This window comes from Rattus norvegicus, chromosome 12 (assembly GCF_021556685.1).
Source record: "Rattus norvegicus strain SHRSP/BbbUtx chromosome 12, alternate assembly SHRSP_T2T, whole genome shotgun sequence".
NCBI lineage: Eukaryota > Metazoa > Chordata > Mammalia > Rodentia > Muridae > Rattus > Rattus norvegicus.
Genome location: NC_141545.1, coordinates 28,001,197 through 28,018,688, shown reverse-complemented (window position 1 = coordinate 28,018,688; position 17,492 = coordinate 28,001,197). Strand labels below are relative to the sequence as shown.

Genomic DNA, 17,492 nt, shown 5'->3' with positions numbered 1-17,492 from the left:
ACCAAATCTAGCCAAATCAATGAACAGTTGGCAGTGAGAGACCCTATCTCAAGGTGGAGAGGAAACTTTTAAGTTTGCCCTATGACCTCTACATGCATGTCACACAGACACAGGAAAGTTGAAGATCAGCAGAGGCTACAGAATGAGTTCATAACTCCGTCCAAAATTATCCCCAGGTTTCCAAGCCCCTAACTCCAATGCTGAGACTTTCTTGTCCCAGGATGTGCGTACAAAGTGGGGTGATCACTCCCTTTCAGCTGGGCCGTCCACCTGGGAAACCTTTGGCTTGGTTTACGCTTACTTTGGAGGGTGCTGAATTACATGCGGGTAAATAGCCACCTTTAGACATAAGCACCTGATCCTCCCCCCACCCCCAACAGAGATTAGGGGATCATTTTTAAAGTGCGACACCAAGTACACCTACCCGTGCTATCCATTTCTTGTGAACCTACCATCTAATGATGCAGGTTAGAGAAGATAAACAAAGCAAGTGGGCGAGCTGACCGATTACCTCTAGTTCAGTAGGAACCGCCGCCAGAGGGGCGGAACAGGGCGGAAGGGGAGGGACCAGGGGAGTGGACTCATTTCCCAGGGAACCCTGGGAGGACCACAGCAGGCTTTGCGTATTGGATGTTTTAAGGAAAAGAATATGAATGGTGGGGAGGTCGCTCAGTTGGTTAGGGGTTTATTGTCCTTGTTTTTCTTTTCTGTTGCTCTGATAATAATACAATGACCAAGCAGGGCAGTGGTGGCACACACCTTTAATCCCAGCGTTTGAGAGGCAGAGGCAGGTGGACCTCTGTGAGTTCAAGGCCAGCCTGGTCTGCAGAATGCGTTCCAGGACCGCCAGAATTCCACAGGGAAGCTCTGTCTCAAAGAGCCAAACCAACCAACAAACAAATCATAACTTAAGGCAACTTGGGGAGGGAAAGATTTATTTCATTTTATAATTCAAGGACAAAATTCATCACTGAGGAATGTCCAGGAAGAAGCTGGTGGTGGCAGCTTGAAGCAGAAACCATTAAGGAATTCCACGTATTGGCTCGCTCTCTAGCTTCTGCTTAGCTTTCTTTCTTTAATTCTTAAATTATATGTATGGGTATTTTTGCATGCATATATGTCTGTGTAAACTAAGCATGCCTGGTCCCCACATAGGCCAGAAGAGGGTGCCAGTTCCCTGAGACTGGGTTATAGTAATTAAATCTGGGTCCTTTGGAAGAGCAACCAGTGCTCTTAACCACCAAGCCATCTCTCCAGCTTCCCTGAGAGCTTTCTTATACATCCCTAGACCAGGTTCCTTTGCCTAGGGATGGACCCTCCTACATCAACTGAGGCGGGGGTGGGGGTGGGGGTTTCACACCTCTACTCCCAGTATTCAGGAAGTAAAGGTAGGCAGATCTCCATGAGTTTGAGGTGAAACCCTGCCTAAGGAAATGGTTCCGTACACATAACCACAGGGCTGTCTGATCCCCAGCCCAGACTTCCTCAAATAACTTTGTGCTATGTCAAGTTGACAGCTGAAATCAACTAGAAACTAACTAGGAGGCATTACTTGGCTCCTAAGAACAGAAGTAACAATTGAGAGTGATTAAACACATCTGTAGGGGCTGGAGAGATGGCTCAGTGGTTGAGAAGACTGCCTGCTCTTTCAGAGGTCCTGAGTTCGATTCCCAGCAACAACATGGTGGCTGATAACCATCTGTAATGGGATCCAATGCCCTCTTCTGTTATGTCTCAAGATAGTGACAGTGTGTGTGTGTGTGTGTGTATGATAATATATTTTAATATATTAATATATATGATAAATCTTTAAAAATGTCTGTAACCCCAGAGCTGGGAAAGGAGACAGGAGGGACAGGTGGTAGATCACGGGGGCTCACAGCACACAGTTTAGCAGTAACGGGGCTTTGGTTTCAGTGCCTTAAAAACTAAGGTAGTGACATCAACTTTGGCCTCCAGCTACACCCAGCTGTGGACAGAGCACATGAGGCAGATGGGTAGGTGGCTTGAACTTAGGAAGAGAGAGAGGGTTGGAGAGAGAACTCCATCAGAAAGGTGCTTGCTATACCCATATAAAAAAAGCAGAACATGGGCTGGAGAGATGGCTCAGTTAAGAGCACCGACTGCTCTTCCAGAGGTCCTGAGTTCAAATCCTAGCAACCACATGGTGGCTCACAACCATCTGTAATGGAATCCGATGCATTCTGGAGTGTCTGAAAACAGCTACAGTGTACTCATAAATATTAAATAAAATAAATCTTAAAAAAAAAAAGCAGAACGTGCTGTTTTCTTGTAATCTTAGCACTAGGGAGATCGGGTAGGGTGGGGGCCCCCTGAGCTCAGTAGCCAGTCTGCCTAGCCAAACATGAGCACCCCAGGTCCCAGTGAACTTCCCCATCTCAAAAAGCAAAACAAAACAAAACAAACAAACAAAAAAACAAGGTCCAAAAAAACAAGGTGATCTCTGACTCCACATATGTGCAAACCTGTACACTTGAGTGTAGCCTATCAGACCTAGAACAAAGCCGGAAATTATTCATGGAGTTTAGGATTTTCTGAGGTCAAATTAGAGCAAGAGTGAGGCCTTTCTGTTACTGTTGGTCAGGAAAGGGAGTTCTCTCCCCACCCCTCCCACTTCTTTCAGCTGCCTTCCACCTCAGAACTCTGAGCCTGAGTCGAAGCTAGACCCCAACACTGCAGAAGTAGGCAAGGGGGACCAGAGAAGATGACTCAGCGGTTAAGAGCACTTCCTACTCTTTCAGAGGACCTGAGTTCAATTCTAGCACCCACATGGCAGCTCCCATATCTGTGTAAGTCTAGTTACAATCTATCACCCTCTTCTGGCCTCCCTCGGTACCAGGAGTACACATGGTGCACAGACATACACAGGCTAAACCCTATACATACAACCATAATTTGTTTTTTAAGAAAGGAAAGGATCAGAAAACTGACTTCTCATCCAAGGAGAAAAACAGCAGAGCTTGGCCAAGGCCAGGCCTGTGATTAGGCTTGTGAGTCAATTTTGGTCCTGGATCTCTGAGCTTTGTTGACTCCAGTTGCCTGGCCGTCAGGTGTCCTCCCAGCCTCATGGGGCTAGCGACTCTACAGGTTCATTTACCTTGAATTCTGGGTAATCCGAGGTAACATTTGAAACTGTACTTATCTATCTAGTTGCTTTTATTTCCTAGGGGGCTCCTGTGTGCTCTGCACACAAAGCTCAGTTCTTTCCTCTCATTGTGTGGGTTCTGTGATAAAACACAGGGCACCGGGCTTGGCGGCAAACACCCTTGTTCACAGAGCCATCTTGCTGGACCCACCAGTAGCATCTTAAAAGTGGTGTTAGAGGGCTGATGGCCATGTGTCTGCCATTTGGGTTTTTATGTCCTTGGAGGGGATTGAGCTTGGATCTCATACATGCTAAAAGCTCTACCAGTCTGTCCATAAATGCGTGGTGTGTGTGTGTGTGTGTGTGTGTGTGTGTGTGTGTGTGTGTTTTGTGTGATCCTGAAGCTCAGGCTACCCTGGGACTCATGCAGACTAAGCTACTCTCAAATGTGCAGCTATCCCACTGATTCAGCCTCACAACTGCTGGGATTAGAGGCTTTAACTACCATGCCTAGCTTGTACTCTCTGTGTGTGTGTGTGTGTGTGTGTGTGTGTGTGTGTGTGTGTGTGTGTGTGTATGCTCACACACATGTGTATGTGTAGAGGCCAGAGATAAATATCAGGTATCATTTCTCAGCAACCTTTCACCTTTTAAAATGTTTGTTCTTATTTTGCATGTTGAGTGTTTTGCCTAAAGGTGTATTAAATATACCCCATGCACACAGTACCCATGGAGAGCCCAGAAGATAGCATCAAATCCTTTAGAAGTAGAGTTATAATGTTGTGAGCGGTCACGTGAGCGCTGGGGACCAAACGATGGTCCTCTGGGAGAGTTGTCAGTGTTTATAACCACTGAGCCACCTCTCCCGCTCCTCTAACTTGTTTTCGGAGGCAGGGTGTCATCAAACTTCCTTTCAGGGGGGGGGGCATATACAATATCTACCCTGTCCCTGTAAAGTCCTAATAAGGAACTAAGGCACGACTCTATGGAAGGTCAGTCTGGGGAACCAACTTCTTATGCTTCCTTATAGAGCATAAATAAGGGGCTACTTACAGGAGTGTGGGTGCCCCTCCTCCACAGGCCACACTGGAATGGCTTTGTCCAGCAGGGATGGGGGCTTCTTCATAGCCACCTAGATGGTGCTGCCTTCCTCAGTCTTCCTCAGTCTATACACAGTGGTCTCCATCAGGTCATGCTATGAAGGCAGAGTTGTATCCATCAGGTGTACGGCGTGGGAAGATACTCCGGGGAGGGTCTCGTGATTCCCCAACCCCTCCATGAAGTGATATAAACAGACAACAAGCCCAACAACGAATGATCTTTTTGTAAAGAGGAGCAGCTGGATTCCCAAGATGGCAGTTGTTGGCTCAAAGGACACTCACACCCAACAACAGACCTGGAGTTTGACAAGAGTCTAGGTTTGTGAGCCAACAAGCTCAGCCTAGAGGCAGAGGCAGAGGCAGTCAGATCTCTGAGTTTGAGGCCAGCCTGGTCTACAGAGTTTCTGGACAGCCAGGGCTACACAGAGAAATCCTATCTTTAAAAAAAAAAAAAGCTCATGGAGCCCTTTGAACTCAGAGATCTTCCTGCCATTAAAGGTATACCACTCTGCCTCCTGATTTATACTTTTGGAAACCCTTTGGCATCTGTGAGGGACGTTAGTACAATCATGCTCACCTGGAGCTCTCGTTTTCTTCTTATACAAGGACCAATCACTCCCTCTCAGCCAAATATAGGGCCATTTTCTTGCTTGGGGAAGAGGTCTGTGTAACATAACCTTAGAGATGTATCGTGACCTTGGAACACCTGAAGCGTCTATGTGCCTGTGAGGGAAAAAGAGGCCAGAATGTGAAAGTTACAGAGAAGTCTGGGGCCAGACACAGGGCTCCTATGAATCAGAGCTGGAGAGGGTTTCCTGGTTGGGAGCATAGACGCTGTTCCAGTGTGAGAAATAGTGTCACTCTAAAGCAAGAGTGGAATGGACACTCGCAGGAGGCTGAGGTGGGCATCACAGGGAGCAGACCCTAGATGGGATGCTGGGGGAAGGAAGGTTCTGTAGGGAGAGCTAAGCCGGAACCGATAGGATACATTTCGTCAGACTATGGTGAGTAATCACACCGGGTCACAGTATGTCTAGCTGGGGATCTTGAAACACCTATGCCCCAGTTTCTTTTTTTCCTGTTGCTGTAATAAAAATACTCTGATAAAAACAATTTAAGAGAGAAAAGGGCTGTCCTGGTTCACAGTTCTAGGGCACAGTCCATTGCACCCAGAGTCAGATGAATGTATGCTGCTACTCAGTTCCTTCCCCCCCACTTATACACCCCAGGATTCCTGCCACTACCCACAATGCTCAGACTTCTTCCCACCTCAATTAACCAGATCAAGACAATCCTGCACAAGCGTACCCAGGGGGCCATCTTGCAGCTCGTTCTTGATTCTGCCAAGTTGACAAGTGACACAAACCGTGACAACCTATTAGAGGCCTTGAAATATCTACTAGATGAGATGCTGTCACCTGGGGGAACTTAAGACACTTTCTAGCTGGGAAGTTTGAGATAACTATCAGACTAGAGACCTTAAAACATTTACTAGGCTGGAAACCTTAGGGTAAAATCTTTCTCTCCTACTCTTCTGTCAAGTGTATATTTCAGGGAGATTCGCTATAATATGTAGAATACATTATATCTCAACAATATAGCACCTGCCTAGAATCCCCCAGTGAGGGACTGGGGGCGTGGCTCAGTGGTACAGCACCTGCCTAGAATCCCCCAATGAGGGCCTGGGGGCGTGGCTAGTGGTAGAGCCCCTGCCTAGAATCCCCCAGTGAGGGACTGGGGGCGTGGCTCAGTGGTAGAGCCCCTGCCTAGAATCCCCCAGTGAGGGACTGGGGGCGTGGCTCAGTGGTAGAGCCCCTGCCTAGAATCCCCCAGTGAGGGACTGGGGGCGTGGCTCAGTGGTAGAGCCCCTGCCTAGAATCCCCCAGTGAGGGGCTGGGGGCGTGGCTCAGTGGTAGAGCCTCTGCCTAGAATCCCCAGTGAGGGGCTGGGGGCGTGGCTCAGTGGTAGAGCCCCTGCCTAGAATCCCCAGTGAGGGGCTGGGGGCGTGGCTCAGTGGCATGGCCTTTGTAGGGATGAGGCCCTAGGTTCACTCCCTAGCACTGAAAACTAAGTTAAGTTATAAAAGAAAGACATAGACTTTCCTTGAAGATACTGCTGTGAAACTTTCCAAGGACGGACTTCCTGCTTCCATTGCTGACAGTTCTGTGTCCAACCCTGACTGGCTAATGCTATCCTCATCACACATTCATGGTCTTTTTCGGTGAATGAATGTATCTCTCAAGCCTAGATTACAAAGGCATTGGAAACCTGGCCTCGATCTCTCTTTCCATGTGGATCTCTATAACTTTCCTCTGGGAGGCATTATGAGGCCAGAAGGGAAGCCAGACCTGATGGCAAGTGTGTATAAAGTTGAGGAAGGAGGATCAGCCTGGGCTACATAGTACGTTCCAAATCAGCACATACAGAGCCCTTGTCTAAAAAGGGGCGGGGATAGAGGTGGGAAAAGAACAAGTACTGAAAGAGACAAGAGCAAGAAGTAAAAGTTGTCCAAAGGGTTGTGACTCCCTACCCCTGCCAACATAGCTAGAGGTACAGAGCCCAGGCTTGGTGACAACCTAGCTAAGGGACTGGACTGTTGGCATGCTAGAACAGTTTACCGCTCTAGGATAAGAACATTGGATCCCACCCAAGACTCTCACGATTCTTGTGTCTTCTAGACCTTCACCATCAAGCACAAGGGGAGAAGTGTAGGTGTGGCGGTCAGAAAGGCTGCTCCAGAAGTGGCATGGGGAGCCATAAGGACAGTAGAACAACTGTTCCTGCTACAGTTGGTCCAGTTCCATACTGCACCAACCCCAGTTTACAGTGGGCTGTACCACTTCCAGTTCAGGTTAATTTCCTCAGATCTTCTTTCTTTTTTCCCCGGAGCTGGGGACCGAACCCAGGGCCTTGCGCTTGCTAGGCAAGCGCTCTACCACTGAGCTAAATCCCCAACCCCTCCTCGGATCTTCTTTAGACAGTGCCAGTGAGCCTTCAGGCAGAGAAGGGTGGTACAGAAAGCACTCCGTGATTCTCATTTCTCGGATGATTGGAAATGTGTACACAGGTCCAATGTCAACATTGTTTGTTGACTCGACCCCCAGGTTCCAGCTACAGACCATGAATAGAAAATCTGTTTAGAACACAGATGCTATGAAGCCTAAGAACACAGACAGAGGTTCTGAGAGTAGAAGCTGGAGGCAGAGATGGGGACAGAGGTGGGGTCGAGGGCTGCATTGCATAATGTTAAGAGATAGTGTCCCTCTGATTAACTGCTCATGGCTCAGAAACTAAAGGTCCAAGGCTGCTGCTTCAGTCAGTCATCATGACTCAGAAGGACTAAGATATTTGGATGATTATGTTGGGAAGATATGGAAGCGAGGGCGAGCTATGCTTTCAAGGACCTTAATCATGACCAAGGCAGTTCTGGTCTATATAGTGAGCTCTAGGCCAGCTGGGCTTATATTTGACCTTGGCTCAAACAAATAAACAAAAGCCCCAAAGATTTGACAGCTTAAGAGACAACATCTAAGGGGTTGGGGATTTAGCTCAGTGGTAGAGCGCTTGCCTAGGAAGCACAAGGCCCTGGGTTCGGTCCCCAGCTCCGAAAAAAAAAAAAAAAGAACAACAACAACAACAAAAAAAGAGACAACATCTAAGAGAAGGCTCAGCAGTTAAGAGCACTGACTGCTCTCCCAGAGGTCCTGAGTTCAAATCCCAGCAACCACAGAGTGGCTCATAACCCTCTATCATGAGATCTGATGCCCTCTTCTCGTGTGTCTGAAGACAGCGATAGTGTATTCATATACATAAAATAAATAAATTAATTTTAAAATTAAAAAAAAAAGCAGTCGTAGAAGGAGGTGAGGTGGTTCAGTGGATTAGGGTGCTGGCCACCAAGCCTGACAACCTGAGTTCCCTGGGATCCATGGAAGCGATTGTCTTCTCATCTCCACACTCACGCTGTAGTACCAATTCTCATACACACACACACACACACACACGCAAAGTATAAATAGTAAACACACAACAACAATAACAACCACAACATAAAGGTATTGAGCTAGCCCTGGTGACACAGACCTGTCATTCCAGCTACTAGGAGACTGAGGTAGGAGGGACAGAGATCTGTCTGGGTTACTGTGGGTTCAAGTCCAGCATGAGTAACTTAAGGAGAACCTATCGCAGAAGAAAAGTTTCCAAAAAGAGAGCTGGAGATACAGCTCAGGGTCAGGCTATGTACCTGCCTAGCAACTGGAAGGTTCTAGGTTCAGTGCTAAACAAAATGAACTGGCTAGGACAAAGCCAGTCACAAAAACCCCAATCCTTATCCTAATTTAAAGTTGTTTCTGTAGATGTCCTTCACACACACACACACACACACACACACACACACACACACACACACACTGATTGATTAACTTGGAAATGAAAACCAGAGGAAAGCAGGAAACGGGATAAGAACTGATCCCATCCAGACGATAAGAGTAAGGAAATTCCGGGGAGTGGACCACCTCCAAAGGCATATTTTTTTTATTGAGAAATATGAAATACGATCTAATTTTAAACTGTTTAGTTATGTCTTTGTATAGGGAGACACGTGCTAGGACCCATGTCATGGCGTATGCTGTGGAAGTCAGAAAACCACCTGTTAAGAGTCAGTTTGTTCTCTTTCCCTTGTAGGTGCTGGGGATCAAACTCAGGTAGGTCATCGGGCTTGGCTGCAAGTGCCTTCCCTGGGGACCCATCTCACCAGCCTCCCCAATTAGAAGGCCAATTATGCCATGTCGGTAATGAGCTCCCTTCCCTATCCTTTTGTTTTTCAAATAACTAGATGGTCTTACAGAGTCAGCAATAATAAACCCGGAAGACCTTTACCGACCATGTCTCCTTAAACATCTGCATTTGGTTACAGGGCAGCGGAAGCCAACAGCTTAGCCAACTTGTAGTGGCAATGTGGGGAAACTTCACACAGTGCTAGGTTTCAAACCTGGGACAAAGGGCTGAGGCATCTGCTTAACGTATCAAAGCGGACCTGGCCACCAGGTTTTTCCAGCCTTCCTTAGTCCCTACCTGTCACAGGATCCTCCTGACTGGCATGCTCCACCCACAACCCTGCACTCTCCCTTTTTGTATCTTTCGGCCTCCTGGTTCCTGTACCTGGTTCCTCTCTCCCTACATGGCCCAGTTCAGGGTCATGTCCACTCTGGACTCACCCAGATGTGCCTGCCATCTGGTTATGTTCTCCAGAAGTATGCTAGCTCACTTTTCACACACATCAAGTCTTTTTTTTTTTTTTTTTTTTTTTTTTTTTTTATTCTTTTTTTCGGAGCTGGGGACCGAACCCAGGGCCTTGCGCTTTCTAGGTAAGCGCTCTACCACTGAGCTAAATCCCCAGCCCCAAGTCTTTTTTTTTTTAAAAGATTTATTTATTTATTTAATGTACATAAGTCTCTGTCTTCAGACGCACCAGAAGAGGGCATCAGATCCCACTACAGATGGTTGTGAGCTACCATGTGGTTGCTGGGATTTGAACTCGGGACCTCTGGAAGAGCAGTCAGTGCCCTTAACCACTGAGTTATCCCTCCAGCCCCATATCAAGCCTTTATTTGTTGGTTCCTTTTGCATCCGTTTTATTTGTTATGGGTATTGGTGGAGGGTGGACAGTGCCATGGGAAGCACGTGGAGGTCAGAGGACAACCTCTGGCATTTGGTTCTTTCTTTCTACTGCGTGAGTCCTGGGGATCAAACCCAGGTTGTTAGGGTTAGCAAAAAGTGCCTTTACCTGCCAAACCATGTTTATGAGTCATATTTATTTTTCTTCTAGATTAGATTAGATCTCATTATGTAATTTAGACTGGCCCAAACCACCATGTCCAGCTTCCTTTTTATTTCCTCCGCCTCCTTTTTTTTTTTTTTGAGACAAAGTCTAATAACCCAGAGTGGCCTCCAATTCCTCTTGTAGCTCAGGACATACTTGAACTCCTGACACTCCTGCCTCTAACTCTCAAGTACTGAGATTACAGGTCTGAGCCGTCGCACTCAGTTCTTGTTTGATTTTTATGGGCTTTCTTTTCTCCTTCTCCTCTCCCTCCTCTTCCTCCTCTTCCTTCCCCTCCTCCTCTGTCCTCAGACAAGTTTTTTCTATATAGTCCTGGCTAGCTTGGAACTTAGCGTATCAACCAGGCTGGACTTGAACTGGTAATCCTCCTACCTCTGTCTCAGGAGGGCTGGAATTATAACTATTCACCACCGTGCCTGGCTTTTATGTCATCTTAAAAAACGTCATTTTGTCCATATAGTATCTGAGTGTGGATTAGGGTGAGGTATGTATCCCATCCACGGGTTGTCCCCCCTCACCCCCAGCCTATAGATAGCATATTTTTGGAAGGCAAGGCAGTGATCAGGACAGTAAATGACGAAAAGAAATGTCATTGGTTGGGAAGCACAGGAAACACAGGAGGCAGCATACAGTCGGGAAGCTTCTGGAGTTACTCGGGTGAAATGTGAATGGAGGTGTACTGGAAGCAGATGAAAGTCAGTCAAGGGCCTGACTCAGAGGTAGATCACTTTGCCTAGAATTCCCCAGTGAGAGGCTGGAGATGTTACTGGGAGACAATACTTATCAAGCATTCAGAGGCCTTGGGTTCAGTGGCCAGCCTGATAGAAAGAAAGAAAGAAAGAAAGAAAGAAAGAGAGAGAGAGAGAGAGAGAGAGAGAGAGAGAGAGAGAGAAAGAAAACACACACGCACAGAGAGAGGGGGGGGTATTTCTACTCTAAAAGCAGAAGCAGGAAGTAGGAAGTCTGAGACCTAGTGGAACATATGGGGAAATGTCCAATGTGTTGAAAGGTTGACACAGAGCATCAGATACGGATTTCTTCTGAAGCAACCCCCCTGGGCTGCTATAAGACTCCTCTATTGCTCATTCTGCTGGTTGGGCTGGGCCAGCCCTACCCTGTGGTCTGTAGAATTTTCCAAACCTGTTTCTGGGATAGATTTAATTTCTGTGTCAGACTGGTTCTTTCCTAGCCATAGGAAGTGTAACAGGACATCACAATAGTCTCTTTATGGAGGGCTTTACTATTACACCATTTTGTTGTTGGTTGCCTATGTTAAAATTTTCTTGCTGGACATGGTGGAGCAAGCTTTTAATCCCTGCACTAGGGAGGCAGAGGCAGGTGGATTTCTGAGTTGGAGGCCAGCCTGGACTCCAGGACAGAGAAACCCTGTCTTGAAAAACCAAGACAAGGGGTTAGGGATTTGGCTCAGTGGTAGAGCGCTTGCCTAGGAAGCGCAAGGCCCTGGGTTCGGTCCCCAGCTCCAAAAAAAAAAAAAAAAAAAAAAAAAAAAAAAAAAGAAAAACCAAGATAAAAAGAATTGTGTGTGTGTGTGTGTGTGTGTGTGTGTGTGTGTGTGTCCAGAGCAAGTTCCAGGACAGAAAAACCCTGTCTTGAAAAACCAAGACAAAAAGAATTGTGTGTGTGTGTGTATGTGTGAGTGTGTGTGTGTATGTGTGAGTGTGTGTGTGAGTGTGTATGTATGAGTGTATGTGTGTGTGTGAGAGTGTGTATGTGAGAGTGAGGAGTGTGTGTATGTGTGTGAGTGTGTATGAGAGTGTGTGTGTATGTGTGAGTGTGTGTGTGAGTGTGTGTGAGTGTGTATGTATGAGTGTATGTGTGTGTATGTGTGTGTGTATGTATGAGTGTATGTGTGTGTGTGTGTGTGTGTCAAATCACAACTTAGCAAGTGCCTTTACTTGCTGAGGCAACTCACAGGCTAGTTCCTGCTTTTAAACATGGGGAAAAGGCCAGATATGGTAGAGCATGTTTCTAAGGAGTTCAAGGCCTGTCTTTTGTGCTACAAAAGGCTTGGTCTTGAATAGGAAAATAAAGCTATAATATATGAATGAATGATTATGTATTAATTAATAAATATAGAGAATGGTTTCTGAGAGAACTTGCTCACTGGTCCAAGAGGAATTTGTAGCAGAATTGCCTTCTTTTCTTCCTCCTCTTCTTCCTCTTACCCTTCCTCTTTCTCTTCTTCCTTTTTCTCCTCTTCCTCATTCTCTTCCTCCTCCTCTTCCTCTTCCTCCTCCTCTTCCTCCTCCTGCTCTTCTTCAGAGACAGTGTCTCACTATGTATGCAGCCTTGATTGGCCTAGAGTGCTCTATGTAGACCAGGCTGGCCCTGAACACTTAGAGATCCACCTGGTTCTGCCTCCCCAAGGCTGGGCCATGGCAGAATGTTAACAACTTATTTTAAATGCATTTATTTATTTGTGCATGTGCAAGGGGCACGCATGTGCCAGAAGACAATCAGAAGGAATCAGTTCTCTTCTTCCTTGTTTGTCCTGGGCATAGACCGAGCCAGGCTGAACGGCAAGCCCCTTTACTCAGAGAGCCATCTTGATGACTCAAGAACGTTTACTAATAATAGTAATAGCCATAAAGATAAAGCTGTTTAGAACAAAGGTTCTGCCCCCCAGACCTTATGCTCCTGTTACCCCAAACCTCCCGGGGGTTAGAGGTGGGATTATAACTCCAATACAACCGACTCTTTTGTTCTTTTGATTTTTTTTTTTTTTTTGAGAGTTACTCGTAAGTAGCTAAGGCTGGCCTCAGACTCAGTACTTGAGGCTTATTCTCCTGTTTCAATCTTCCGAGCGTTGGGATGGAGAGGCATCAAGCATGACTGCTGGTAGCCAGATTTCCAAATACTATTGCCTTCGCCTTTCCCCTAGCCACTTCTCTTCTTTAAACAGGTTAGTTTTCAAATCTCAGTGGGTACCCCCGGGGACCAGCGGTGCCTCTATGGGCCTCACCATTTTCAGCTGACAAAAGACATGAGATCACAGGTGAGCTGAGGCCAGCAGCAGGTCGAAACACGAGGTGGCGCACAGCCACGACCCAGCATTGACCCAAGAGACCAAGCTAGGCTGCCAAGGGGCAAGGCAGGGTCACGCAAGCACAAACGTCGGTCAGAGCTGTGCAGGCGGGTAGCCAAAACTAGGATCCAAGCCCAGGAATGGGCGGAGCTTCTTTGAGAGGAGAGGGGGGCGTGGCCCAGAATCGGTGCTAGGCTTGGGGGCGGGGCTTCTCTGAGGAGAGAAGAGGGGCGTGGCCTAGAAACTGAGCATCTGAACTGGGCGCCGCCGGGCTGCGAGGCGTGCCTTTTCCGTGGAGCGGATGAAGGGCGTGACCTAGGAACTGAGAGCTGGGCTTAGGGGCGGGGCCCACCAGGGCTGTACCAACAGCAGGGATTTAGAAGGGGAGCAAAAGAAAGAGGGCCTGCCTCAAGAGCGCGCGCGCGGCTTTTGTGGGCGGGACCTCGGCGGTGTTAGCCACGCCTCACCCCCGCAGCCTTCTGGTCGGTGGTAGCGCCTCAGTGGTGCGGGCTTGCGTCCGGCCCCACTGCCTCAGAGACCTACAGGACCGCGGGCCGTGGGTGATCTGGTCGGTACCGGAGAGCGCAGGGTAAGTGAGGAATGGGAGACCTCAGGGGAGCTCCGCGATACCGGGTCACCTCTTGTCGCTAAGACTATCCGGTTTGTGACTCCCGGGAGGGTTTTTGGGCCGATCTCCGCGCGACTCACCCTTGCGGAAGGCGAGACTTCGCACCTCGGCCCTTCTCCCGTGGTGGCGTTTCCCACCACGACCTAACCTGTCGCGGGGCGTATAGAGGGTCGTTCTCCCCATAACTGCCTTCATCTGAGGGTCGGATCTTTGCATCTGCGGCTAAAGATTCGGTCCTCAGGACTCCTGTCAGGCAAAGCAACATTCCCTCTTCAAGCCTCAGTTTCCCCACCTGTGCGACGGGACTTTTGGGCAGCAGATTACGAAGACCACTCACTTTAGAATGAGCTCCATGAGGGCGAATAGGACCCGGAACAATCAGGTGGGCTCAGTGGAGGTGTCACCCTGCGTGCATCCCTGAGGCAGTCCCCCTCCTGGGACAGTGCCTACGACACACCTTTGTCCCGTTCGCTTGAGCAGCAGTGACAAGCTGAGCTCTTGGGAGCCACTGGGTGAGAGGTTGTGGTCTGCTGAGCAGCAGGAGCAGGGCATCTTCCAGGGAACTTAACCTGGATTGGCGTTTCCCTTCTATCTCATTTTCTTTTCTCAAGACGATTCAGCATTGTGTAAGCTAGTGACCGGACCCGGACAGAGGATTTCAGGGACATTTCAGTGAAAGTGATGTGTGTTTGCTATGGACCCATCCAACTTAAGTGGTTCGCTCTGAACCTGACCATGCTGCCGGAATAATGAAAACACAAAGGGAGACTCAACTGGTGGGGGTGGCCCTGAGTTCGAGTTTTACCACCTTGGCAGAACACATAAGTTCTTTGAGCCTCTGGTCTGTCAGCTTCCCGACCCTTAGGGGTGTGTGTGTGTGTGTGTGTGTGTGTGTGTGTGAGACAAGGTTTTGTTATGGAGCCTAGGCTGGCCTGCACCTTTTTTTTTTTTGTAGCCCTTGAACAGATTGATTCTGTCTCAGCCTCCTGAGTACAGAAATTGTAAGTGTGTGCCACCTGGCCTGACTAGGGTTGTGACATTTTGAGGACAAGAGATAATCCTGGAGCTGTTCCAGTACTTAGGAGGTTGAAGCAGGAGGATTGCTTGAGTTCAAGATCAGCAAGTGCCAAGTCAGGGCTGCGTATTGAGACTACTATATCAGTAAAACTGAGGAGAGGAAAGAGGCTGTGATCCTGGCTAGTGGTATTGAGAACTGGGCTGGTCTTTGTAAGCCAAGTGGTTATCTAACCCTGGAGATTTGTTCATATTACACAGGGCAGTAATTCCTGAAGCCATCTGGAACTTTGGTTCATTAACCACACATAAACTCTTCCCTCACAGATCCCCCCTGAATGTTGATCTCTGACTTGGCTGCTAGTGGAAAAAACAGCTCAGAAAACCCAAATACTAAAACCAGTGAACACAGAATGGTCCACCTTGCTTTTGTTGTTATTCCAGTGGCTCCTTTAAGAAGTTCACATTTTCTTTGGAAAGTGAGTGGCTCTTAACTTTCATACCCTCTGATACTGGAATTGGTTTCATTGAACACGTTGCTCAATCATTGTCAGAAAGTGGCCAGAAAACAGGCCCACACTGGAGAGGATGGAATATTATCTTATTGCCCTCACATCTGGCATTTGAGAAAGGAAGAGGTAGGTGTAGACTATAGAAGATTCCAGAGATGGACTTTGGTACCTGGAAGTCACAGGCTTGTGGTAGTCAGGACGCCTCAAGTGAAGACATCCTGATAGTAGGAGTTTATAAATGAACATCCCCGGGAGATGTCTGTGGTCTGATAAACCTAAAATTGTAGGCCTGTTCATTCTGGGTGGTTAACTCCTTGAAAGTCAGGATCTTCATTCGTTAGGAAAGTCTCTGTGTACTTAGCAGAGAGTCTGTTTGAGAAGAACTTCCTCCCTGCCAGGAGCCAAACATTTACTTACTAAGTCCATGAGGCATTTCAACATTGCAATATTAACTCTGGTTGTTCTGAGATGAGGGTCTCAGGTGTCCCGGGCTGACCTTGAATTCCCAATCCTCCTGCCTCTGCCTCCTAAGTGCTAGGACTAGAGCCACCTGCATACAGAATCTAGTTCTTAGGGATGTCCCCTCTTTGTGAGAGCTAACCCAGTTGTCATCCTCTTTGTCATTGGAGAGGCCTGCTGTGTAAGCACTTGCCACATCAGGCCAGGCCTGTGGGCCTCATCTCAGTGAGATGTAACTTTCCTTAGTTTATTTCTTCATTGATTTTTATACGGGTACCTATTGTCTGTTGAGTACATTCCTTCATAGGCCCACCCTCGGGACTCTGTTCTTTCTTCTCCCCTTTACATTATAAACTTTGCTAGACATGTTGAACAACCCACTCAAGAGCTCCTCTCAAAAGAAGAAAACCAAAAAGATACAATCTCACAAAGCACCACAGAGTACACATACCATCTTGTATGTCTTACTACATATTTAATGTTTGTTTCTTTGTAAAAGAAACAGATAATTTGTATCTTAGAGACAGAAAATACCTTTTCATTGGGTTTTTTGTTTGTTTGTTTTGTTTTTAATTTGTTTTTGTGACAAGGTCTTGCTAAGTAGCCCTGGCTGGCCCAGAACTACTTATGGAACCTAGGCTGGCCTCAAATCCTCCTTCCTCAGCCATGTGTTGGGTGTACAGGGGTAGGCACCAGCTTGCCAGATCCTCACTCTCATTTCTTAGACATGCGCTATAGCGTAGAACTTGTCTTTCCATACACTTCTGTTATTTGGCATCTGATAGACATCTGGATTTGAGGCAGCTGGTTTAGAAGCATTGTGTCAAAGGTGGCTTATCTGCTAAGACAAACCATAGATACAGGGCCAGGCTCTGATTTCTTCATCAGTAAGGTTGGAGAAAGAAACCCTGTTCCATCAGTCTTCTAGATTAGCTCAGAAGCTTACTTACTTTTTATTTTAATTAAGAATGTTTTTATTTTTGTTCATTTTTGTTTTTGTTTTTATTTTATTTTATTTTATTTTATTTATTGTCATTTGTCTCATGCAACTCAAAGTGACAGTGAACTCAGTATATAGCTACAGATGGCCTTGAACTCCTGGACTTTCTGCCTTCATCTCCCATAGGTTAGGGCTTGCCTGCCTGCCTGCCTGCCTGCCTGCCTGTCTGCCTTCCTGCCTGCCTTCCTTCCTTCCTTCCTTCCTTCCTTCCTTCCTTCCTTCCTTCCTTCCTCCCTCCCTCCCTCCCTCCCTCCCTCCCTTCCTTCCTTCCTTCCTTCCTTCTTTCTGTCTTCCTTTCTCTCTCTCTCTTCCTTTTAACTAAGGTCTTGCCTCTAAGTAGCAATCCTCCTGCCCCAGTTACCTCAAGAGTGATGGGCTCTCAGATGCGCACCACCGTGTCCAGGTAGAAGGTTGCTGTTGATTCTTGCTGTTCTTGGCAGGCTTAGGTCCCTGTGGAATGACACTTCAGAGGCCCTCAGGGTGGGTCTGTGTGGTGTTTGGTTCAGCCCCTTGAGAGAACCTTGCTGGGGAGGAAAGCAAACAGAAAACTAAATATATATGTGGCGGAGTAAGCCACGTTTCTCTCCCTGAGGTGTGAGCTACTGTGTGGTGCTGGGTATTCAGTGGCCCTGGAACCGAGCGTGAGCAATGGAGCATGCAAGAGGAGGTGTCTTGGGAGGAGGGCACTGTGCCAGGCTCTTGGTAGCCTTTGAGTCTGGGTGAGTCAGTCAAAGAATCCTGGTGTACACCACCTCTGGGATGCCTAAGATATGGGTGGTGGGATG

At 47.5% G+C, this 17,492-nt stretch overlaps 1 protein-coding gene across 2 annotated transcripts in view; it reads left to right on the top strand.

Annotated features, from left to right (window-relative positions):
* Nucleotides 1-17,492, top strand: part of Por (cytochrome p450 oxidoreductase) — a 67,979-nt gene that overhangs the window by 6,517 nt on the left and 43,970 nt on the right. The window contains 1 exon segment of one of the 2 annotated variants that reach the window (NM_031576.2): nucleotides 13,623-13,683. The exons of the other annotated variant lie outside the window; for it this stretch is intronic. The gene's annotated coding sequence lies outside the window, so the exon portion shown is untranslated. 2 annotated transcript variants of the gene reach the window in all.